Here is a 26,832-nt window from a genome sequence, read left to right on the forward strand (position 1 = left end):
TACTGTGTGCAATTTCTTTTACTAATGAGACTTTGTGAAAAAAAACCGTAATTACTATTATGATGAATCATCAGGACTATCTTTATGGACTGTGAGAAAGTTTTAGCTTTTGACCAACATTGTATCAATAAGTGTGTGCATTTGATTTCTTTGTTATTGTAGTTATGATTATGAAAAATTTTAACAAATATGTATTGCCCAATGCCCAAAACAATTTGTAAAATTTTTTTGTGAGGAGCATGGGGGCTATGTAAGTAGGCTGTTTATGTTTTCTTTATGTAAGTAGGCTGTTTATGTTTTCTTATTGGCAACGTCACGTAGCGCTCTATATGAAAATCACTGGCTGTGCTGTGTGCAGTCTGTGGCTAGTTTGCATTGTTGTCTGCCATTGTAGTGTTGGGCAGCGGCAGCTGGATGTGAACAGCGCGTAGCGTTGCGCAGTTGGAGGTGAGCCGCCAGCAGTGGTGGATGTGGGGAGAGAGATGGCGGAGTTTTGATAATTTGTAAGACTGGATATATATTATGATTATTAAGGTAAATACATTGTTTGTTCTCTATTAAAATCTTTCATTTCCTAACTATGCCTACTAGTAGTCAGTGCCTTCCGTAGTTGGAATCTGTTATTTAGCTGGCAGTAGTGGCGCTCGCTGTATTGCAGTAGTTCGAGTAACGGAGATTTTTGGTGAGGTAAGTGATTTGTGAAAGGTATAGATTAATGTTAGTCAGGGCCATTCTTTTGTAGGGATTTTTGAAAGTCAGATTGCGTTGCGCTAAAAAAATATTGTGTGTCAGTTTAAGCACAGTCTTGTATAAGTTTTCTAAGTGGACGTTTCAATTTCATCAGAAAGGATAGCTAACGCTCTGAGCGAAAACGCTGAACTACCATGCTGGCACAAACATATATTTGACGACCGAAATTACCTTGCGATTTTCTCAATAATGCTCGAGAAGTACGCGCTACTGCTTACACGTTTTCTTGTCCTCATGGAGTACTAAGAGTGTACGAAGTTTGCAGTAAATCCGCGTTCCAAACGTCGTGGTCTCTCTCTTGTCAGGCTCTGGTTGGTGACGTGAAAACACCAATAAATTTTTGAAAACTAACGCTCTTTTACATGATTGTTTGACAATTCATACAGTGAATACTTTCTTAAAATACGGGTGTTAAAATGAAACCGAATGAAATGTCCAGTGGCCCACTGTAGCTTTATTTGTTCAGGTCACTTATAAACCAACGCAACCGGTTTCGCAACTTTTAAGTTGCATCTACTGGTGCAAATATCTGTACAAAATAGTTTTTTTTAATTAATGCAGTTGTCTGAAATATTCTAAAACACTGAATGACTAGACTGAAACATGGAAGAAAATATTAAGCATCTATGTCATCTGCCGGTCCACGTGCAGGTCTTCTGCTCCATTTAATGTCTACACTGTTTTAATGATTCAGAAATAAACAGTTGATCTTAGCAACATTATTACATTTAGTATTATTCGTGTTCAACATTATGTAATACAGAGAGCCGAGCGTGATAGTCTGCGTAGTGATCCTAAGCCCTTTGCAGAATACTGCCGTCAGGCTTTCTTATTTTCCGTGTTACCCCTCTCAGTACTCGGACGGCAGCTGCGGCACACGCTTAGACAACACACGGGACGCTCGCAGCTTATTTTGTCAGCTGCTACCAGATGTAGAGGCATGAAACCCGTCAGTGTAGTGCCCGAGAGACAGCGTTTGCAGCGTCATCCACCTCCTGTAGGCCCTAACGGCCGACGACGAATGTCACCACACAGTAACCCAAGTTCCGTACATCGGTTTATGTTTCAAACCCGTAAACATGCTGAGTTTAGTGTCTACGAACTACGATTTGCGGACAGCATTGGTTTTCTGTTATCATTTGAAGGAAACTGATGCAGAATTGCATCGAATGCTTGTCGAAGCTTTTGGCGAACGTGCTATTGGGAAAACACAGTATTTCGAGTGGGCCAAAAAATTTAAAAGTGCTGATTTTGACGTGAGAAACGGCGAGCGCGGGAAACCATCGAAGAACTTCGAAGACAACGAATTGCAGACCTTACTGGATGAAGATGATACTCAAACTCGACGGGAACTCGCGGAACAGTAGAATGTGAACTGTTGGATGTGACGCAGAAAGCCGTTTCTTTTCGCTTGAAAGCTACGGGAAAAGTACAGAAAGTGGGAAAATGGGTTCCACATAAACTGAATGAAAGACAGCAAGCAAATCGAAATACCACTTGTGAAATGCTGCTCGTCAGATACAGAAAGTCGTTTCTCCACCGAATAGTGACAGTTGATGAAAAATTGATATATTTTGAGAATCCTAAGTGTCGTAAATCATCGGTGAATCCCGGCAGACCACCGACATCCACTGCAAGACCAAATCGCTTTGGAAAGAAGACGGTGCTCTGTGTTTGGTGGGATTAGAAGAGCCTCATTTATTATGAGCTGCTAAGACCTGGCGAAACTGTTAACACTTATCGCTACCAACAGCAAATGATCGATTGAAATTGAGCATTACGTGAAAAACGACCGGAACGTGGAAAAAGGCAACACAAAATCATATAGCTCCATTATAATGCCCCATCATACACAGAAAACCGGGGCAGGGAAACGAACGAGGCAGCCCATTCTTCACGGAGTGCTGCTCTGAGGAGAGATATCGATGTCCGTCGGTGAGGCCTGGCACGAAGTCGGCGTTCCAAAACATCCCAAAGGTGCTCTATAAGATTCAGGACTCTGTGCAGGCCAGTCAATTACAGGGATGTTATGGTCCTGTAACAGCTCCGCCACAGGCCGTGCATTATGAACAGGTGTTCGATCGCGTTGAAAGATGCAATCGCCAACCCCGAATTGCTCTTCAACAGTGAGAAGCAAGAAGATGCTTAAAACATCAATGAAGGCCTTTGCAGTAGTAGTGCCAGTAGTAGTAGTGCCAGTTGCATTTATTAATTAAATACAGTAATTAAATATAGTATAAGCCAGTTTCTGTGGGATGTAAGTGGCCCACAATAGTTTCCTAGCCTGGTGCATAATATTTTGTCACATATTTGAGTGCATGCCCTCTCCATGAAAAATACGACCACACCATGACACCACCGCCTCCGAATTTCACTGTTGCCACTACACACGCTGGCAGATGACCCACACCCTGCCATCGGATCGCCACATTGTGTACCGTGATTCGTCACTGCACACAACGTTTTTCCACTGTTTAATCGTCCAATGTTTACGCTCCTGACACCAAGCGAGGCGTCGTTTGGCATTTACCGGCGTGTTGTGTGGCTTACGAGCAGCCGCTCGACCATGAAATTCAAGTTTTCTCACCTCCCACTTAACTGTCATAGTACTTGCAGTGGATCCTGATGCATTTTGGAATTCCTGTGTGATCGTCTGATTAGATGTCTGCCTATTACACATTACGACCTCTGTCAGTCAACAGACGAGGTCGGCCTGTACGCTTTTGTGCTGTACGTGTCCCTTCACGTTTCCACTTCACTATCACATCGGAAACAGTGGACCTAGAGATGTTTAGCAGTGTGGAAATCTCGCGTACAGACGTATGACACAAGTGACACCCAATCACCTGACCACGTTCGAAGTCCGTGAGTCCCGCGGAGCGCCCCATTCTGCTCTCTCACGATGGCTAATGGCTACTGAGATCGCTGATATGGATTACCTGGCAGTACGTGGCAGCGCAATGCACCTAATATGAAAATCGTCTGTTTTTGGGGGTGTCCGAATACGTTTGATTACAAAGTGTACCATTTTTAAGTAACTTTCTTTTTTACAAACTTACAAGTTGCATTTATTAATTAAATACAGCATAAGCCAGTTTCTGTGGGGTGTAAGTGGCCCACAACAGTTTCCTAGCCTGGTGCATAATATTTTCTCCCATATTTGAGTCTAGTCATTCAGTATTTTAGGATATCTCAGATAACTTCAGTTATTTAAAAAACTATTTTGTACAGATATTTGCGCCAGAAGATGCAAATTATAAGTTGTGAATTCGGTTATGTGGGTTTATAAGTGACCTGAACAATTACAGCTACAGCGGACCATTGGACATTTCATTCAGTTTCCTTTTAATAGTTTTAACGCCTGCATTGTAAGAAACTGTTCACTGTATAAATTGTCAAGCAAACATGTGTAACTATTTTAGCTGCAGCTGCCATCTGTAGCGCTATTTCGACGATAATACTGAATTCCTTAATTCTTTTGCAACTATCTCTGACAAACTATTCATCAGTCGTAGTGTAAGCTCTCATACCGCATAATTTTAATAGATATGACCATGATCCTAATTGTTGGCTATCAAACTACGGGGAGAGAGACTTACTTTAGCCACGTACGCATGAAAAACTAAAACGAATTTGACGTAACTAGAAGTGGAACAAAGGCGTTTGTGGTCAGTTTTCTTAGTGCTGGTTACCTGCAAAAGGGGCAGATATGCACTCAGGGACAAAGCTTTTGTTCTCCTTTTAAAAAGACAAAGAATTCTCTGAGCACTATGGGACTTAACATCTGAGGTCATCTGTCCCCTAGAACTTAGAACTACTTAAACCTAACTAACCTAAGTACATCACACACATCCATGCCCGAGGCAGGATTCGAACCTGCGACCACAGTGGTCACGCGGTTCCAGACTGAAGCCCCTAAAACCGCTCGTCCATAGCGGCCGGCTCTTCTTCTTTCATTGACAGGTACTTAACCTATTGTTCTCCTTTGATTGACAGATCCTTAGCCTATTGTTCTGCTACAAGGATCCTTCCTTTTGCTTCACAAGCACTTAATCTATTATTCTCCCCTCACCTCTCAGGAAACCTCGCCCCTTGCTGCTACAGGCACACTTTCATGTGTCAATTATTGGAATAGCCTCTCTCACTCTTATCAATTTGATTGATTGGTTAATTAATTGATAAATTAACTAACCACTTCGCCTCTGGTAAACCCCCACCCCTCCCACCCTCTCCCCCAAAAAATGGCAGGAAAAAGACTGAGTTGATCGGTCATTTGGAGGGAATTCGGTTGCAGTGTGTGGAATATTGTTTGAACAGTTTAGACAATGTATAGAATATTATTTAATTATTTTCAGGAGTGTATGGAATATAGTTTATTTATTTAGTTAAGGAATTTGTCCATAAATCGATTGCTGTGTGAGGAATATTGTTTAAACAATTTAGACAATGTGTGGAATATTGTTTATTTAAACAGTTTAGGGGATGCAAGGCAGTGTATGGAATATATGGAAATTGGTGGCTCTTTGGTGGAGAGGAAAGATCTCATAACAGGCAATTCAAGGGTATATTGATTATTTATAAAAAATTCAATTTGTGGGGGTTATTTACTCTTGCTCATCGATGTCTGCTGTTTGGAAACATGTAGGTCATGTAAGAAGTAATTACATGGGGCACACATATTGTACAACCTAATGTTCGGCACTGTACTCTGAGTGTCTTAGTTAGGTTAGTGTTGTTTAACGTCCCGTCGACAACGAGGTCATTAGAGACGGAGCGCAAGCTCGGGTTAGGGAAGGACGGGGAAGGAAATCGGCCGTGCCCTTTCAAAGGAACCATCCCGGCATTTGCCTGAAACGATTTGGGGAAATCACGGAAAACCTAAATCAGGATGGTTGGAGACGGGATTGAACCGTCGTCCTCCCGAATGCGAGTCCAGTGTGCTAACCACTGCGCCACCTCGCTCGGTCTGAGTGTCTTAAACTAACGTTCAGCCCTTTGTCGGCACTTAACCCATGTTCTGTTAAGTGGTTTTCCACGTCACGCCCATTTCCTTAAACTATTGTAACGCCTTTGATACCAAATTAAGTCATTAGTTATGTCCTCCCACAGTTTTATCGTACACTTTTCGAATTTCACATGCTTTTGAACGCCATTTCTGACGCATTCTTCTTTGTCACCCACCCCCCCTTAAACTATTGTACTGCGTATTACATAAAAATTATGCAAATTCACCTAGTGTTCTGCAGTTAACCTGCTTTTCTGCTCCATGTCACCCACTCACACCCTCTTCTTAACTATTGTATTACTAACACCACATTGATATAAAAAATTTATGCAAATTAATTAATTCGATATTTTTCACATATAAGGGGTAGTTTTTTTTTAATTCACAGCATTCTATTGGTCGGTGAAAACGATGGAATATACTTTAAACACAAGATCGCTAGTAAACAGTACATCCCCGATAGCTCCGCACACACCTTCAGTAGTCAGGATGTACCATTAGCCCCCACAAAGTGGTGACTAGGCTGTCAGCTGCCGAGCCATGAACAGGTGTTCATTTGGGTCCAACAAGCATGAGGCGGCGGCATCCCTTTCATACTTGACACTTAAGAAATTCCTGTCGAAATACATGTTCACCTATGCACCATTGCTGGAGCATTACCTCTCTACCTGTTGATACTGACGTCACAGGTCACGCTATAGAAATCTGTTCCAATGCTTCCCAGAATAGCACAGGGCGCATTCTTCCTATCAATCGTAATGGGACAGACCATCCCTCACTGAATCTACCTGTCAAACTGTTGCTGCTAACAGTGTGGGGGCACCGTCGACCATTGTTTTTTGCAGACGAGACTTTCAGTGCCAAAAAACTATTTTGTGCACATCGCCACATTGCACTGACAGTTAAACCCCGCAAAAGTTGTGTACATATCATCAAATACTTACAAGACTCACAAGAAGTTTGGGAACCAGGAACGTATTTACCAGTGTAACTACAATTAAATATTACGATTGCTGCTGCAGTCCGACAGCAATCCATGTACAGGTAATGTCTCCTCTTGACGGTTGTGGTTCTGGAATGAATCTCAGTCTCTATAGCGCACATAATTTTCCATGTTAAAAAAAAACTCTAATACCGTCACGGTTATAAATGCGCTGAATCTATCCGTCCCTCACGATAGGACACACACTCATTTTCTCCAGGTACGCCACAACGTAAGCCACAGTAACATTACAATGCAATATATACACATTTTACATAAACAGTGCAGTTATCTTTTATATCTGTACAGTGCCCAAAAAAGTTGTGGTATGCCTACACTCACATCGATTCTTGATTCTCCTCAATCCTAGGAAATTATCTGACAAAGCCTTCGAATCAGCGCTTTTGGAAGGTGCTGCATCCTGCCAAGATTCCCTCAAACAAGTGTTATGAAGGACAGGCGTCCAGCACTATGTGATAATGAATACTGCAACAGCTGACATAATGCTTGGAAAGGCATCATGACATGGGTTGGTGTACTATAATCAACATCACTATCGATAGAACAACAAGGAAAATGCGAGGGTACACTTATGGGTGCTGATGAGGTGACGTATTGTTACAGCTTAATGCCCGTCCTCCTTGTATACCATAGCAGGTCCAGTTGAACATTTGCATTGCTTTAATGTGCAGCTGTTTACGAAATGAATCTATCACCACTTATGTTCGGATATACTCCTCAGTGCATTGAAGCCATAATTCACCATGTCTTATCTATCCTTCCATTACGACTAGACATACATAATTATTTTTGTTTTTACATGAATAGTAGTTTGGTTACCAGATGCCACTGTATGTGGCGGTGCCTGTGCAGTGGTGTTCGTGGAGATGCACCACAGCCACCGCATGTGGTATGGCAGACCCCAGTATTCGACCGAGAGGTCACAAGGTGTAAACTGTGCTGCAGCCTATAATCAGTCTGTCGCCACATGAGGATAAAACGGTCATTTGTCATGAAGGGATTAAAACTCTCCTGTACTCACACTACCCACTTGTAGCGAGAGAAGGGTTGGGTACTCTGACTGAGTGAGTGTGAGACAGAGAAATATATATATATATATATATATATATATATATATATATATATATATATATATATATATAGAAATAGATATGTTGTTGTTGTGGTCTTCAGGCCAGAGACTGGTTTCATGCAGCTCTCCATGCTACTCTATCCTGTGCAAGCTTCTTCATCTCCCAGTACCTACTGCAACCTACATCCTTCTGAATCTGTTTAGTGTATTCATCTCTTGGTCTCCCTCTACGATTTTTACTCTCCGTGCTGCCCTCCAATACTAAATTGGTGATCCCTTTATCCCTTCTTCTTGTCAAGTTGTGCCACAAATTTTTCTTCTACCCAATTCTATTCAATACCCCCTCATTAGTTATGTGATCTACCCATCTAATCTTCAGCATCCTTCTGTAGCACCACATTTCGAAAGCTTCTATTCTCTTTTTGTCTAAACTATTTATCATCTACGCTTCACTTCCATACATAGCTACACTCCATATAAATACTTTCAAAAAAGACTTCCTGACACTTAAATCTATACTCGATGTTAACAAATTTCTCTTCTTCAGAAACACTTTCCTTGCCATTGCCATATATATGTATATACATGCATACAGAGAGAGAATGTGTGGAAAAGGAAGGATAAAAAGAAAAAGAACAAAATTTATATTTATATGTGCACAACATGTGTGTGAAAGAAAGAAAAATTTAAAAATAAGCATAAACAAAAATATGTTAAAAAAGGAAAAACAGAAAATATTTTATATATTGATTTATTTGTTCATACGCAACGTATGTGTAGCCAGCAAATATTTATATCTATGGACCATGTGTGTATATACACTTAAAAACTATTCTGACTTGGATGGCTAGTGGAAGGTGACAAACTTTAAAGCTATTCTATTTACAATATATATATATATATATATATATATATATATATATATATATATATATATATATATATTGCTCACTGCCCATCAAAATTGTTATTGTAAAATCCTTTGTTATAGTGGACTGCTGAAATTAGATTCTAAGGGTGCGCAGCCCATCAGAATTATTGTAAAGGCTTTCCTGCCAGTGTTGTAATGAGTAAATTAAAAGTATTTCTGCTTTGGAATAGCAGAGTCAATTTACACCTCAAGAATATTGTATTTTACCTTAAAAACTACATTGTACCTCCAGAATGATATTGTACCTCAAGAACTATATTGTATTTGTGTGAACCGAATAAACCAAGCAAAAATATAGGCACCATACGTCTTTGTTGTTGTTGTTGTTGTTACAAAAAAAACCATCCCCTATTGTATTATACATGTATATGTACATAAAGGCTGTGGATGTCTCAAATGGCATTAGTTTCGCTGAAGATAAATGCTATTAAGGAGGTGAAGTTTGAGATGGAAGATAACAAAATATATAGAATGGTTGCAAGGAATTACGGCTATAATGCACCACGAATTGGGTTATCAGGAAGCACGTGACCGTGTCCGCTTCCAAAGATATATAGCAGACATGTCTAAAATTATATCTTCTGTGCTTGAAGAAAACCACAGACATAGCATGTGGTTAAAACTGTACACTGTGAAAGTGGTAACAGGATATAAAGAAGAACACAGGTGTTGTGAGGTAAAAATGCATTTATTTCTCAAAGTAATTTTACATTTTCATAAGCAGACATAGCAATACCTCTTCAGTCGATGGAGAGAAGGACACCTGTAGTATTCCAGGTCCTGAATAGCAGCAAACTTAAAGATTCCACACATCCATGAGATCTTCTCCTTCCTCTTCACATAGATGATGGTATCCATGTGATCGAATAATTTAAGCGATGTCACCATATCTTTATAGGGTATGCCAGGATCATTCCAGTGAATTTCATAGTAGAAATGTGTTAACCACATTGCACTCTTCCGTGTCTTAGCCCACTTCACATACTTAAAAGACCTCAGTGATGCAATGTTTCCTTAGAATGTCTCTATCATTTCTGCATCGTCTATGTACGCCATATCTTCAAATATTATCTGTCTATGCTCATCATAATAGAAACCATGAAGTAAAGAAGTAGATCACTAAAAAAGTAAAAGCATCTTACTTGGCTACAAAACAGAAATTATTGTTATTGATCTTTTCAGCTGTGCACCCAATACAATACATCTTAATTGATGGTGACTCATCAGTGCGATATCGCAGTATCGAGTCATAGTGCTTAAAGTATGGCTCATAATTTGACATACGTCAGGTGGCAAATAAAACATATATATCACGTAGTAATGGTACAAGTTGTGTAGAGAACATGTAATAATCAAAAGCGTTCACGGGGCGACGACTCTTTATCAGTTTCATATAAATATCCAAGAGGACGTTACACGCACTTATTGATTTCACCAGCTCAAACATGCTGTAAGCAGTAGCATTCTCTTTTCCCTTGAATCCGTAATTCTCAAGGTTAATTGTCGTAACATATTAAGAAAGTATGAACAATCAAATATTTTTTCCAATGTGTGGCTACAGCTCTGTTGTTGAACAAGCAGAGTCGCGTAGTCACTATTCCCCTGTAATAGCGATAGCTAAAGCATGACCATACTTTGCATACTACGCTCACTGCCGCTCCTCAGAACAATGGCATTACCTTATTCACAGACATCCAGCACACACTTGAAGTTGAAGAACTGATTTACGATGGACTCGTAGTGATTATTCAGTTACATGATGTTAGTGTGCTGAAAGAGACAAACAAAAGTCTATTGCACGCCTGTAATTAAGCATTCTTTGCATTCAGGCCAATAGGACGTTTCTACATAACATGATAATCTAACCAGGGCTGTATCACTAAGTCACAGTTTCTCGCACATGTAACAAACAAAATCTTTGTATGACGCTCTAACAGGCTCTTTTGTTTTTTCGTAACAAACTAAATTTCGCCAGTTGAAACAACAGATCCGTCTCACGGTGATCCTCCTCCTGCTCCAAAGAGTTAAACAGGTACGGTGTTAAGCAACATGAACTTAAAAATGTGTTTAGACTACAACAGTTTTTGCGGTTTCTCCATCCACCTGCTCGACCCGTGAAAATTAACTCCGAATGAAAGTATCCTAATATATTTTGCACTCACAATGGTTTCTTAGTTAGGAGAAAATTGTGCGATCTGGGTGATGGAAGCTATGCTTGGAACGCACTGACACAAACCCTGACTTGGCGGTCTGAATATGCAGTGTGCGGCAGCGATCCTAGTAGGATATTAAAAACACTTCATCAGGCAGTAGCTGTAATTTATTTATTACCTCTTACGTCAATTAATAGTTAAAGGTATGACATTTACTAATGTGTAAGTCATTGTCCATTCCGTGGATTACTTTTTGAATATGACTCCAGTTAAATGATGCCCCCTCTGCACAAGACATTCATCTACGCGACGTTGGAAGCTTTCCATAACTCGGTGTAACGTATTCCCTGGGACATTGCCGACGGCAGTTCTAATGTGATCCTTCAACTCAGGAATGGGGACCAGCCCATTCTGGTGACATTTCCTGGCTGCCTCGCTCACCTGACCTTTCATGTGCAGACTTTTTCCTTTGCGGCTACCTAAAGCAAGAAGTGTTCCGAAAACGTGCCTCCTGGGGGCAGTTACGGAGTCAGCTGTCTCACCTTTGGGCATCAGGTGGTGGGATCTGTTTTTTACTAGCGAACTTTCGTTTAAACTATATTCCATCGATTTCACCGACCAATAGGATGCTGCAAATTAAAGAAAACTACCCCATACATGTGAAGTATATCCAATTAATCAATTTGCATAATTTTTTTTCAATATCGTGCTAGCAGTACAGTAGGTAAGGGGAGGATGTGCGTGAGTGGGTGACATGGAGCAGAACAGGAGGTTAAATGCATAACATTAGGTTAATTTGCATAATTTTTATGTAAAATACAGTACAGTAGTTTAAGGGGGGTGGATGACAATGAAGAATACTCCAGAAATGGCGTTCTAACTACATAATTTGGTATCAAAGGCAGTGCAATAGTTTAGGAAATGGGGGTGACATGGAAAACCACTCAGCAGAACAATAGGTTAAGTGCTGATAAAGGGCTGAACATTAGGTTAAGACACCCAGAGTACAGTGCCAAGCATTAGGTTGTATAACATGTGTGCCCCATGTAATTACTTCGTACAAGACCTACATCTTTCCAAACAGCGGAGAATGATGAGCAAGCGAAATCAACCCCCACAAACGGAATTTTTTATAAATAATCAATATACCCTTGAATTTCCTGTTATGTGATCCTTCCTCTCCACCAAAGAGCCACCAATTTCCATATATTCCATACATTGCCTTGAATTCCCTAAATTGTTTAAACAGTATTCCTTACACAGCAATTGATTTCCAGACAAATTCTTTAACTAAATAAATGAACTATATTACATAAACTGCTGTAAATAATTAAATAATATTCTATACATTGTCTAAAGTGTTTAAACAACATTCTACACACTGCAACTGAATTCCCTCCAAATGACCGATCAAATGAGTCTTTTTCCTGCCATTTTCTGTGGGGGGAGTGTGGGATGGGAGAGGGTTTACCAGAGAGGGAGTGGTTAGTTAGTTTATTAATTAGTTAATTAGACAATCAAATTTATAAGAATGAGAGGGGATATTCCAATAACTCAGACCTGAAAGTGTGCCTGTAGCAGCGAGGGGTGTGGTTTCCTGAGAGGTGGGGGGGTGGGGGGTGGAGGGGAAGTAATAGATTAAGTTCCTGTCAATCAAAAGGAAGGATCCTTTTAGCAGAACAATAGGCTAAGGACCTGTCAATCAAAGGAGAACAATAGGTTAATTACCTGTCAATATAAGGGCAACAAAAGGTTTGCCCCTGAGTGCATACCTGCCCCTGATTTAGGCAACCCACACTAACATAATGGATTACAAACGGATTTGTTCCACTACTGTAAGTGACCGTTTACTGCACCTTTTATCATAAGTTTTGCAGAGTTCTTTTCAAATAAAAGGTATTGTGCTTTAACTTAGTTTCTTCAACTTCGAAACAATAGAAGACGCTTCTCACACTGATGAAACTCACAAGCTCAAAAAATTCAGTCTCTCTAAAGAGCCACGGACGATCCAGCATTCCTATTCCAACCATACATTACTCTCAGTGCGCTATTAGACGGTTTGTCTGTGTATGACTCACGAGTCTTTCTACAAAATGCCCACTCAGACCATTTCACTCCACTGCTGCAAGCACGCGCTCGCTGCTAACTGGCTTTGTCGATGCAACATGAAAACGTAATGTTCGCTGGAAAAGGCGGGAGACTACAGACAGTTCTAGAACCTAAGGTTCGCCAGATAGCGCCTGCTCTGAGGTAGGTTGCTGTTAAGGATATTGATCACAGTATCCTCACATCCCCATCTTAACTGCTTTGAAAAATGGAAATTTTGGCAAAAATAACAGCCCAAAAATCCCATGACAATTACTGACACTCTGTGTATATCAGTGGCTCACCCTGTCTATATCAGTGGCTCCCACCCTTTCTGAGGCCATATCACCTGCGTGAAATTAGACAAGAGCCGGTACCCCCGTCCTCCCCCACCCCCCTCCCAATGGCGTCTTTTGCCGCCCCTATCCTCCCCCACATAATCACCCACTTTATCGCATAACTAAACTGTAGGATGAAAGACTTTTCTTGGACCGGTTTTATTTGTAAAATGATGAAAGATGGATGATATTTAATTTGTGTGCTTGCATATGTGTGTGAGTGTGTGTGTGTGTGTGTGTGTGTGTGTGTCTTAGAATGAATTACGAAAGAATTCGTGGCGCTTCACAAGTGCTACCCACAAATCCTTCTCAGATTAGAAAGCTAACTTTCCCCAGTGAGGGAATTATTCCTTCTATTGCGGCACTTGCTTGACCTGCACAAAACAACCTCATTTAAAATGTGTGCCCTATAATTACTGTTCGTAAATCACTTGATTGCTGCACTCGTTGCTTCCTAACCAGCAGAAACTGGAAGACTCCACGCTGTTAATGCTTTGTATCTGAGCACAGCCACTAATAGTAATAGTAATAACAATAATAATAATAATACTGTGTTGTAAGTATGCTGTTTATGTTTTCTTATTGGCAACGTTACGTAGCGCTCTATATGAAAATCACTGGCTGTGCTGTGTGCAGTCTGTGGCTAGTTTGCATTGTTGTCTGCCATTGTAGTGTTGGGCAGCGGCAGCTGGATGTGAACAGTGCGTAGCGTTGCGCAGTTGGAGGTGAGCCGCCAGGAGTGGTGGATGTGGGGAGAGAGATGGCGGAGTTTTGAAATTTGTCATGAACTGCTATATATATTATGACTATTAAGGTAAATACATTGTTCGTTCTCTATTAAAATTTTTCATTTGCTAGCTATGCCCATCAGTAGTTAGTGCCTTCCGTAGTTTGAATCTTTTATTTAGCTGGCAGTAGTGGCGCTCGCTGTATTGCAGTAACTCGAGTAACGAAGATTTTTGGTGAGGTAAGTGATTTGTGAAAGGTACAGGTTAATGTTAGTCAGGGCCATTCCTTTGTAGGGATTTCTGAAAGTCAGATTGCGTTGCGCTAAAACGCTGTTCACATCCAGCTGCCGCTGCCCAACACTACAATGGCAGACAACAATGCAAACTAGCCACAGACTGCACACAGCACAGCCAGTGATTTTCATATAGAGCGCTACTAACGTTGCCAATAAGAAAACATAAACAGCCTACTTACAGGCACTGTAGTAGCCCTTATGTAGCTACTGCTGCGTCGTGCTGTTAATTAATTCATGTAACTGTTTTCAAGCGAGTAATGGAGCAGTTTTTGGACTACTGCAGATAGAAAGATATTTTCTTGAGATATTTAGCGATTTTTACATATATGTCTCACTTTTATCATCAGCGATGTATGGGACAAAGCACAAGATATGTGTGTTGTGGTTGTGAATGGACTATGTGAGGAACCTGTAACCTCCACCGCATTAGTGCTACTTACTAATCGAGAAAAAGTAATTATTGGTATCTTATATAATCAATATTAGAGTCTTACAAAATTGTGAAAATAGTAATGACCTTTTGAAAGCAATTTAGTTGCGTTACTGAAACACAATAGAATCATTAGTTTGTACCCCTCAGAAAATTTCATTTTACCCCTGAGGAGGTAATTACCGCCAGATTGGGAACCACTGATCGGGACCATAAGACACTACCAAACATAGAAATACTCATCTAGACGTCTATAGCTTTACTACATTTTTGAACAAATTTTAAAAGAAATAATCCGCACTGGCTGTAGAATAATTTTTATTAAAACTCACGACCGGTTCTGCGTCACTAGAAGACGCATCCTCAGGTGATAGAGATACTTTTTAACCAGTCATCGCCGAGAGGTAACTGCATTAGAGCCACTCCCAACCATTTATGTCATGTTTTAAATAAACAGCGCGCTAAAAGCGGTAGTCCATGTTAAGAACGAAGGGGATAGCAGGACCGCGCGAGCAGCAAGAAGGTGGTTGTGCGGCTGCAGACAAGACAGAACAACAGTCCAACTCAGTCACACACTAAAAATTTACAGCAGTACAGAACTTTGACTTGGATTGACTTAGGTAACTGATATCCAGTCATATGTATTATTATCAGTACCTGAAGTAATTATGAAACACAATGTTATTACAAAAATTGGATCCATGAAAAGCATATTGAAAGATAGACTGAAGAGCCAAAGAAACTGGTACACCAGCCTAATATCGTGTTAGGGCCCTGCGAGCACGCAGAAGTGCCGCAACACGACTTGGCATGTACTCGAATAATGTCTGAAGTAGTTCTGGAGGGAACTGACCCCATGAACCCTCTAGGACTGTCCATAATTCCGTCAGAGTACAAGGGGTGGAGATCTCTTCTGAACAGCATGTTGCAAGGCATCCCAGATATGCTCAATAGTGTTCATGTCTGAGGAGTTTGGTAGTCAGCGGAAGTATTTAAACTCTGAATAGTGTTCCTGGAGCCACTCTGTAGCAATTCTGGACCTTTGGGGTGTTGCTTTGTCCTGCTGGAATTTCCCAAGACCGTCGGGATGCATAATGGACATGGATTGATACAGATCATCAGACAGGACGCTTACGTACGTGTCCCTGTCAGTTTCGCATTTAGTCGTATACGGGGTCCCATATCATTCCAACTGCACACTCCCCACACCATTATAGAGCCTCCACCAGCTTGTACAATCCCCTGCTGACTTGCAGGGTCCATGGATCCATGAGGTTGTCTCCGTACTCATACACGTCCGTCAGCACTATACAATTTGAAACGAGACTCATCTGACAAGGCAACATGTGTCCAGTCTTCAACAGTTCAACGTCGGTGTCGACGGACCCCGGCGGGGCGTACAGCTTTGTGAGTGCGCTCATCAGGGGTACACCAGTTAGCCTCCGGCTCCGAAAGCATGTATCGATGATGTTTCGCTGAATACCTCGCCCGCTGATATTTTCTGATGGCCCAGCGTTGAAATCTGCACCAATTTGGGGAAGGATTGCACTTCCGTCACGTTGAACGATTCTCTTCAGTAATCGTTTGTCCACGGAGCAATGTAATTAGAGTGCTCAGAACACTATGGGACTTAACATCTGAGGTCATCGGTCCCCTATAACTTAGAACTACACTACTGGCCATTAAAAGTGCTACACCAAGAAGAAATGCAGATGATAAACGGGTATTCATTGGACAAATATATTATACTAGAACTGACAAGTGATTACATTTTGGCGCAATCTGGGTGCATAAATCCTGAGAAATCAGTACCCAGAACAACCACCTCTGGCCGTAATAACGGCCTTGATACGCCTGGGCATTGAGTCAAACAGAGCTTGGATGGCGTGTACAGGTACAGCTGCCCATGCACCGTCAACACGATACCACAGTCCATCAAGAGTAGTGAATGGCTTGTTGTGACGAGCCAGTTGCTCGGCCACCATTGACCAGACGTTTTCAATTGGTGAGAGATCTGGAGAATGTGCTGCAAGGGCAGCCGTCGAACAATTCCTGTATCCAGAAAGGCCCGTACAGGACCTGCATCATGCGGTCGTGCATTATCCTGCTGAAATGTAGCCTTTCGCAGGGATCGAATGTAGAGCCAAGGGTAGTAACACATCTTATATGTAACGTCCACTGTTCAAAGTGCCGTCAATGCGGACAAGAGGTGACCGAGACGTGTAACCAATGGCACCCCATACCATCATGCCGGGTGATACGCCAGTATGGCGATGACGAATACACGCTTCCAATGTGCGTTAACCGTGATGTCGCCAAACACGGATGCGACAATCATGATGCTGTAAACAGAACCTGGATTCATCCGAAAAAATGACGTTTTGCCATTCGTGCACTCAGGTTCGTCGTCGAGTACACCATCGCAGGCGCTCCTGTCTGTGATGCAGCGTCAAGGGTAACCGCAGCCATGGTCTCCGAGCTGATAGTCCATGCTGCTGCAAACGTCGTCGAACTGTTTTTTGCAGATGCTTGTTGTCTTCCAAAAGTGCCCATCTGTTGACTCAGGGATCGAGACGTGGCTGCACGATCCGTTACAGCCATGCGGATAAGATGCCTGTCATCACGACTGCTAGTGATATGAGGCCGTTGGGATCCAGCACGGCGTTCCGTATTACCCTCCTGAACCCACCAATTCCATATTCTGCTAACAGTCATTGTATCTCGACCAAGCAGCAATGTCGCGATAAGATAAACAGCAATTGCGATAGGCTACAATCCGACCTTTATCAAAGTCTGCAACGTGATGGTATGTATTTCTCCTCTTTACACGAGGCATCACAATAATGTTTCACGAGGCAACGCCGGTCAACTGCTGTTTGTGTATGAGTAATCGGTTGGAAACTTACCTCATGTCAGCACGTTATAGGCGTCGCCACCGGCGCCAAATTTGTGTGAATGCTCTGAAAAGCCAATCATTTGCATATCACAGGATCTTCTTAAGGTCGGTTAAATTTCGCGTCTGTAGCACATCATCTTCGTGCTGTAGCAATTTTAATGGCCAGTAGTTTACTTAAACCTAACTAACCTAAGGATATCACACACATCCGTGCCCAGTGCAGGATTCGAACCTGCGACCGTAGCGGTCGCGCGGTTCCAGACTGAAGTGGCTAGAACCACTCGGCCACATCGGCCGGCTTCTGTGAAACCGTTGTGGTGCCAACTCCTGGACGTGCAGTGCGTCGCCAAATCCCACTGCCGGAGCTCCACCACCACGGCGGCGCATGTGCTGTAGACCGTTGCTTCTGTTGAGCAAGTGACGTTCCTACGGAACATTGGAAATGCTGCCAATACTATCATACACTGAAGCGACAAAAGTCGCGGGATACCTCCGAATATCGTGTCAGACCTGCGTATTGCAGTAACTCGAAGTGGCATCGACTCAACTAGTCGTTGGAAGTCCCCTGCAGAAATATTGAGCCATACTGCCTCTGTAGCCGTCCGTAAGTGCGAAAGTGTTGTCGGTGCAGGATGGGTGGCTAAACCATTTGCTCGAACTGTCTAGAATATTTTTCAAATCATTCGTGAACAGTTGTATCGCAGTGATATGGCGCATTGTCATCCATAACGTGAAGACCATCAATGGCTGGAAATGGTCTCTGGGTGGCTCAAAATGACCATTTCCGATCAATAATCGGTTCAGTTGGACCAGAGCTGGGTCCATTCCATCTAAACAGCTCACACCGTTATGGAGTCACCAGCAGCTTGCATAGTGTCCTGTTGGCAACTTGTGTTCATGCCTTCGTGGGAGCTGCGCCACTCCCGAACCCTACCATCAGCTCTTGCCGTCTGAAATCGGGGTTCATCTGACCAGGCCACGGTTTTCTAATCGTCTAGGATGCAACTGATATGGTCATGAGACCAAGAGCAGTTCTGCAGGCGATGTCGTGCTGTTGGCAAAGGCACTCAACATCGGTCGTCTTCTGCCACAGCCCATTAACGCCAAATTTCACCACACAGTCCTAAAGGATTCGTTCGTTTTACGTCTCTCATTGATATCTGCGGTTATTTCAAGCAGCGTCTACTAGTCTGTTAGTACTTACAATTCTAGGCAAACGCCGCTGCTCTTGGTCGTTAAGCGAAGGCCGTTGCCCACTGTGTTGCCCGTGGTGAGAGGTAACGCATGAAATTTGGTATTCTCGGCACACTCTTGACACTTTCGATCTCAAAGTGTTGAATTCCAAAAAGGAATGCCCATGCGCCTGCCTAGCTATAACAACCATTTCGCGTTCAAAGTCTTTTAATTCCCGTCGTGCGGCCATAATCACGTCGGAAACCTTTTCACATGAGGACACATTCCAGCTCTACCAATGCACTGGCCTTTAATACATTATGTACGCGATACTGCCGTCACCCGTATATCTGCACATTTCTGTCCCATGACTTTTGTCACCTGAGTGTACAGTCTTGGCACCTGTGCACACAGCACTAAACTAGCCTATTTGTACTGGCCCCACTAGCACAGCTTAATGTAAATAACCGACTTCACTGGCACTTCTACACAGTCCAATCACCGTACAGTATGTTCGTAGCCTATACTGGTCCAATACAACTCAGATGAAAATGCGCCCTACCACACTTCTTATCTCAAAAGCGTTTAGATTTTTCTAACTAGCAGGACGTTGCTATTACCACTTCCCCTGACATTAATATTTCACAGTTCGTACCTAATGTCTATTCCTTAGAAATAAAACACGACAGCAGTTAAATCAGATTGTGACATTTTCTTCGTCGCAACTGCTGTTCATAACTAACTGTGCGGTGTCTTCTGCTGGAGATTTCCTGTCCGCTCTCAGACGTCTATGTTAAGCGTATCTTGTTTTTCATACGATTCTCTTTCTTCCTCCCTTTGACACGCCACCATTGGATTTTCTTCCGTCTCCTTTTCAGCATTTACCTCTCGTACTGCGTTTTCATCTATTTCCTCTACTTCTGAATCTACATTAACTATGTTTGTATCCTTTCTCGTTTTCCTGCTGCCTCCCTTGGCCGACACACCAATTCCTGGTTCTCCTTCAATGGCCTTCTTAATATTTTGTACGTTTTCTTCGACCGACCGTTTCAAGGGTTTTGGACATTCTAATTCCAATGCATTGGGATGTTGCATCGTGGTTTTCCTGTATGGAACCTCACACACTATGTGGAATTCCTTTATTCGCCTATCTGGTACACAATGGTGATGATGATCATGATCATGATGATGATGGTGACGAGTAGTTTAGGGCACTAAACAGCGAGTTCATCAGCGCCCCCAAGTACAGGATAGGGTGGATCAGTATATCATAGCTAGCCTCCTTGGCTATTGCTCTGTTTTCCAGGTTTACTTTTTAAGAGGTAGGTCATTGATAACATCCAGTATCAGACCACATGCTTCCTAACCCATCGTTTATTGGGGCAAACCCTGTGGATTTATGTAGCACGTTATTCCTTACATCTCCAAAGTCGTTCACATATTGTCTCTAGCTGCTATGCTTTTTGTGACAGTATGCTCAACACATTATATTTATCTCCTTCATTACACGTTCAGACGCGTCTGATGCAGGCCTGTACGTAGGTATAAAGACCTGGCCCAGCCCATCTCTATGCATTGCCTCTGTCCACGCCATACTTGTGAACTGAGATCCACTATCACTTAATATTTTTTCAGAAGGCAGATGTTTTTAAAATAGTCCTTTTTCATCTTGTTACTCATTGTTTTACCGTGTGCCTTATGCAACAGGTAGAATCTCACATAATTGCAAAATAACTCGCTGATCACCAGCACTTGAGCATCTCCCCCCTGTGATGGTGGTAATAGTCCCGGGAGATTTTCTGCAATTGTTGGACTCTTTCCGTATTATCAGGTACGTATCATTTATGTTGTACAATTGGAATTTTTGTCGTTTGGCATATTTTGCATTTGTCTAGCTCGTCCCTCACTCTAGGTGCAGCCGGCCGCTGTGGCCGAGCGGTTCTATGTCCTCCAGTCCGGAACCGCGCTGATGCTACTGTCGCAGGTTCTAATCCTGCCTCGGGCATGGATGTGTGTGATGTCCTTAGGCTAGCTAGATTTAAGTAGTTCTAAGCCTAGGGGACTGATGACCTCAGATGTTATGTCCCATATTGCTTAGAGCAATTTGAACCATTTGAACACTAGGTGCGATATGATTAAAATATAGTCCGGGCGCAGTGTATCCAAGGACTTCTCCGAATCAAAATGTGTGTTACAGTAGTGGGTATACGAAATCAGTTCTGAGATCTGTTCTGGGGCCCACAACTTTCAGCCTTTTGCTGTAATGTGCAGCCATCTACATGATACGCCGTTATTTACGAGGTAATAAGTTTTACTTTTTCTTCTCACCGGTACAACCACATTTCCTTTTCAATGGCCTTAAACACTCGTCTCCAGTCTACTCTCTGCGTATCTATCGCAACATTTCCCATATTTCTTTTTCATGATCCACTCTTTTCAGCACATTGGTAATCAACTTCTTTACTTCCTGAGCTGCATTTTCGTGTTTTCGTAAACATCCATAATAAGGTGTCGAGAATTATATTATTTTTATTTGGCCTATAAAAAGCCTGAATCTCATATTCCTGATGGGGCAAGACCCACCACGTAAGTCGTCTGTACCACAACTTGGTGTTCATGAGAAATGTCAGTGTTCTGTGATCCATCACTACAATGGTTTTCCGAGCTACTTAGTAGTACAGTAACTTACTAAATCCATGCACTATGGCTAGCACCTCCGTTTTTGTGACAGGATACTTCCTCCCCCACAAGATCTAGAACCTGCTGGCGAATGATATTCTTTTTTTTCCATTACCTTTCCTTGTCCTTTATGCACTTGGTACAGCTGGCAACCCAGATTGTATTCAGAAAAGTCACGTACCTTACTTTTGTGAAGCCTGGGGTGTACTAATATTTCCAGATTATTGAACTTTGTCTTGATCCTTTGGACTCCATCTTTTCATTCCTTTCTCCAGTGCCATATACTCTGTTCCTTCAGCGGCCCATTTACCCCTTCTTTATTTAGTGTTTGCTCGTCTACAAAACGGCGGTAGAAAGAGCATAAACCTAAGAAGACAGGCAACTATTTTCGGCCCTTTAGAGTGGGGAATCCAGTGATTGCTTTTAGCTCAACCAGATCTGCCCAATGCATTTTACTTAGTAATATGTCTTAAAAACTTGATTTTTCTCAGCTCGGACGCAAATTTGTCCAAATTTATAGTTACTCAAGCTTTTTTGATTCTTCTTAGTATCTCTTCCATAATTTCAAAGTGATCCTTCTACGTTCCACTCACCACCACAAGGTCGTCGACTTAGACCATAATCTTCCTTAGCAGTTTTTCGCCCAATCTAGTGTTTGTATAAATGCAGCGATTGGCAAGTTTAGTCCGAAAGGCAGCACAGTACTGGTAACATCTGCTGTTGTATAAAACACGGTATACTGTCCTGATCGTAAATCCAATGGAAATTCGTGGTATCCGGCAGTCAGGAATTGGCACTTTTGAATTTCTGTAACAGTTTGAGAAGTGTGGTTAGTCTATCACGTTTGGGCTCAAATATTTGACTGGCATTTTACACGGATATTCTTATCAAATACAAATAAAGGGCTATCGTCTTCATTCTCTCTCTGATATCCTGTGATCCAACATCCTTTCCAGTTCTTTTTCGAGTGTTGGTCGTTTTGGTTGTGGTAGTGGGTACGGTTTACCAAGGAATGCTTTATGCGATCGAATCTACATTTTGTAAGGTGTTACTTAGATCGTTTTTTAGAGAAAACATTTACATACTTCCTTAACACCTTCTTCAACCGTCCGCCCCAATAGCTGAACGGTCAGCGCGTTGGAATGCCACCCACAGGGCCCGGGTTCCATTTCCGGCTGGGGTGGGAGTTTTTCTGAGGGACTGGGTGTTGTGCTGTCCCCATCATCGTTTCATCTCCATTGTCGACGCGCAAGCTCCCAATGTGGCGTCGCACTCCATAAGACTTGCACTCGGCGGCCGAACTTCCCGCCTGGGAACTCCTGGCCACTGACGCCATACGCTCGTTTCCATTTTTACCTTTTTCAGCCGATCATGCAGTATTTGATCCAGAATTATTTAATACAAAAGGAATTACAGACCTTGGCTGCGAGTGGGCATTGATTGAGATCAATGGGGAAAGTCGAAAATTTCTACCGGACCGGGATTCGCAACTGGGTCTCCTGCCTACTAGACAGATGCTCTGACGAATGAGCCATCCAGAACCCAGTAGCCTCTACCCCAGCACGCCCCTCATCAGACCGAAATTCTCAACTTACCCACACACCACAAATATAGTGCCCCTTGCCCACTATCCTCAATACTTGCGGAATTTCGCCAATTTCCGTAAGAGTTCGAGTCTGTTTTGCATCTGCACTGAAGAGATCATGGTTCTTTCGCCTCTGATATATGTACGAGGTGATGGCGCCCGATGGCGTCCCAGATGGGTTTCATAGGATGTACATCAGGCGAATTTGGTCACCGAAATATCAACGTGATTTCACTATAATGATACTCAACCCACTGTAGCAGGGTTATGGCTCAGAAGCACGGAAAATAATACTGCTGAAAGATGATATCGCCGTCGGGAAAGATATCAAGTATGAAGGGACGCAGGTGGTTCGCAGCTGTCAGCGTGTCTTCGATTACTGCCGGCCGCGGTGGTCTAGCGGTTCTGGCGCTGCGGTCCGGAACCGCGGGACTGCTACGGTCACAGGTTCGAATCCTGCCTCGGGCATGGGTGTGTGTGATGTCCTTAGGTTAGTTAGGTTTAAGTAGTTCTAAGTTCTAGGGGACTTATGACCTAAGTTGTTGAGTCCCATAGTGCTCAGAGCCATTTTTCTTCGATTACTACCACCACAGGTCTCATGCAAGCGTAGGAGACTGTCTCCCATAGCTTTATACTGCTTCCATCAGCTTGCTTCAGAGGCACGCTGCACGTTTCGAGCTGCCGTTCACTTCGATGACGGCTTTCGTGGACACGACCATCGACCTAGTGTCACAAAAATGTGATTCAGCCGAAGAGCCGACACCTTTACATTTATCGACGTTCGGATCCCGATGGTCCCGTGTCCACCGCAGTCGTAACTGACGATGTCGTTGGGTCAACAAGTGATCACGTAGGGGTGGTCTGCTGAGAAGCTGCATGTTTTACAATGTACTATGTAGGGTGTGCTCCGAAACACTTATGCGTGCACCGGCATTGTGCTCTTTCAGCAGAGATGCCACAAATCACCATCTATCCTACTTTACAGGGCAAACGAGCCTCCAAGCCCAACCTTCTGTCAAGAGTCGTGGACGTCCAACCACTTAGAGCCTAGTTGTACTTTTATCATCCTTCTACCTCTTTCCGCAGATACTCACAACAGTAGCTCTTGAACTTTCAACCAACTTCGTCTTTTTAGAGATACTCGTTCGCAAGCTCTGCGTATTGCTAATCTGCGCCGGCCGCGGTGGTCTAGCCGTTCTAGGCGCTCGGTCCGGAACCGCGCGACTGCTACGGTCGCAGGTTCGAATCCTGCCTCGGGCATGGATGTGTGTGATGTCCTTAGGTTAGTTAGGTTTAAGTAGTTCTAAGTTCTAGGGGACTGATGACATCAGATGTTGGTGTAGCAATTTTAATGTCCAGTAGTGCATTTGACCGAGCAGTAGAGGCACTATGCAGGTCTGCTAAACCGATAACGGCCTAAAGTACGGTATGCTGACCCCCACCACTCCATACCGCATGAATATTGGATACCCTTACAAGTTTTTCAGATTGTTTCTGGCCAGCCAATGTAAGGGCCTGCATCGGCACTTCGGATCTCCAAGCAGTTTGTGACATCCCCTGAACTGTTCGTGGCAATTTGTCATTGTCCTGCGACTCGGATAACTACTGGATTGCCGTATGGGGGACATTGCTATTCTACATCTACATTTATACTCCGCAAGCTACCCAACGGTGTTGGAGGAGGGCACTTTACGTGCCACTGCCATTACCTTCCTTTCCTGTTCCAGTCGCGTATGGTTCGCGGGAAGAACGACTGCCGGAAAGCCTCCGTGCGCGCTCGAATCTCTCTAATTTTACATTCGTGATCTCCTCGGGAGGTATAAGTAGAGGGAAGCAATATATTCGATACCTCATCCAGAAACGCACCCTCTCGAAACCTGGACAGCAAGCTACACCGTGATGCAGAGCGCCTCTCTTGCAGAGTCTGCACTTGAGTTTGCTAAACATCTCCGTAACGCTATCACACTTACCAAATAACCCTGTGACGAAACGCGCCGCTCTTCTTTGGATCTTCTCTATCTCCTCTGTCAACCCGACCTGGTATGGATCTCACACTGATGAGCAATACTCAAGTATAGGTCGAACGAGTGTTTTGTAAGCCACCTCCTTTGTTGATGGATTACATTTTCTAAGGACTCTTCCAATGAATCTCATCCTGGCACCCGCCTTACCAACAATTACTTTTATATGATCATTCCACTTCAAATCGTTCCGTACCCATACTCCCAGATATTTTACAGAAGTAGCTGCTACCAGTGTTTGTTCCGCTATCATATAATCATACAATAAAGGAACCTTCTTTCTATGTATTCGGAATACATTACATTTGTCTATGTTAAGGGTCAGTTGCCACTCCCTGCACCAAGTGTCTATCCGCTGCATATCTTCCTGCATTTCGTTGCAATTTTCTAATGCTGCAACTTCTCTGTATACTACAGCATCATCCGCGAAAAGCCGCATGGAACTTCCGACACTATCTACTAGGTCATTTATATATATTGTGAAAAGCAATGGTCCCATTACACTCCCCTATGGCACGCCAGAGGTTACTTTAACGTCTGTAGACGTCTCTCCATTGAGAACAACATGCTGTGCTCTGTTTGCTAAAAACTCTTCAATCCAGTCACACAGCTGGTCTGATATTCCGTAGGCTCTTACTTTGTTTATAAGGCGACAGTGCGGAACAGTATCGAACGCCTTCCGTAAGTCAAGGAAAATGGCATCTACCTGGGAGCCTGTATCTAATATTTTCTGGGTCTCATGAACAAATAAAGCGAGTTGGGTCTCACACGATCGCTGTTTCCGGAATCCATGTTGATTCCTATAGAGTAGGTCCTGAGTTTCCAGAAATGACATGATACGCTAGCAAAAAACATGTTCTAAAATTCTACAACAGATCGATGTCAGAGATATTGGCCTATAGTTTTGCGCATCTGCTCGACGACCCTTCTTGAAAACTGGGACTACCTGTGCTCTTTTCCAATCATTTGGAACCTCCCGTTCCTCTAGAGACTTGCGGTACACGGCTGTTAGAAGGAGGGCAAATTCTTTCGCGTACTCTGTGTAGAATCGAATTGGTATCCCGTCAGGTCCAGTGGACTTTCCTCTGTTGAGTGATTTCAGTTGCTTTTCAGGTAAGTTAGGTTTAAGTAGTTCTAAGTCTAGGGGACTGATGACCTCAGATGTTAAGTCCCATATTGCTCAGAGCCATTTGAACCATTTTTGAACCGATATATTTTCTAGGTATCTTGATGCTCTAGTCTCTTAAGAACATACTAAACTGCTCGTGCAGACCATTTTGAATAGAATTTTTGTATTGGGACAAATATAGCAGGACAGAGACGAGTTGAAATAACATAAATTAATTAATTCAAGATCACCACAAACAGGTAAAGGGACGGGTAACAGATTTGTATACGAGGTGATTCAGCTGCCCCTGTCAACCCCTTTTCCACATCCCGCACTACGTGTAATCAGAAACGGTATTCCGGCAGGCGACAGCCACGCTATCGATATAAGTTCGCTTTCAGAACTTCGCGCGACTCTTAGCAAACGGAATCCTACAGTAAAAAATACTCGTGAGCATTGACCACGAGTTACACGGAGTTTTCAGACCAAGATACACCTTACTTCTGCCATACTAATCCAACTGTCTCCCCTCTTTCTTTGTGCAATTAGTGGTTTAGTCATATACGTTTTGGGTGCCTG

The sequence above is a fragment of the Schistocerca cancellata genome, chromosome 6 (genome assembly GCF_023864275.1).
Source record: "Schistocerca cancellata isolate TAMUIC-IGC-003103 chromosome 6, iqSchCanc2.1, whole genome shotgun sequence".
In the NCBI taxonomy this organism is placed as follows: domain Eukaryota; kingdom Metazoa; phylum Arthropoda; class Insecta; order Orthoptera; family Acrididae; genus Schistocerca; species Schistocerca cancellata.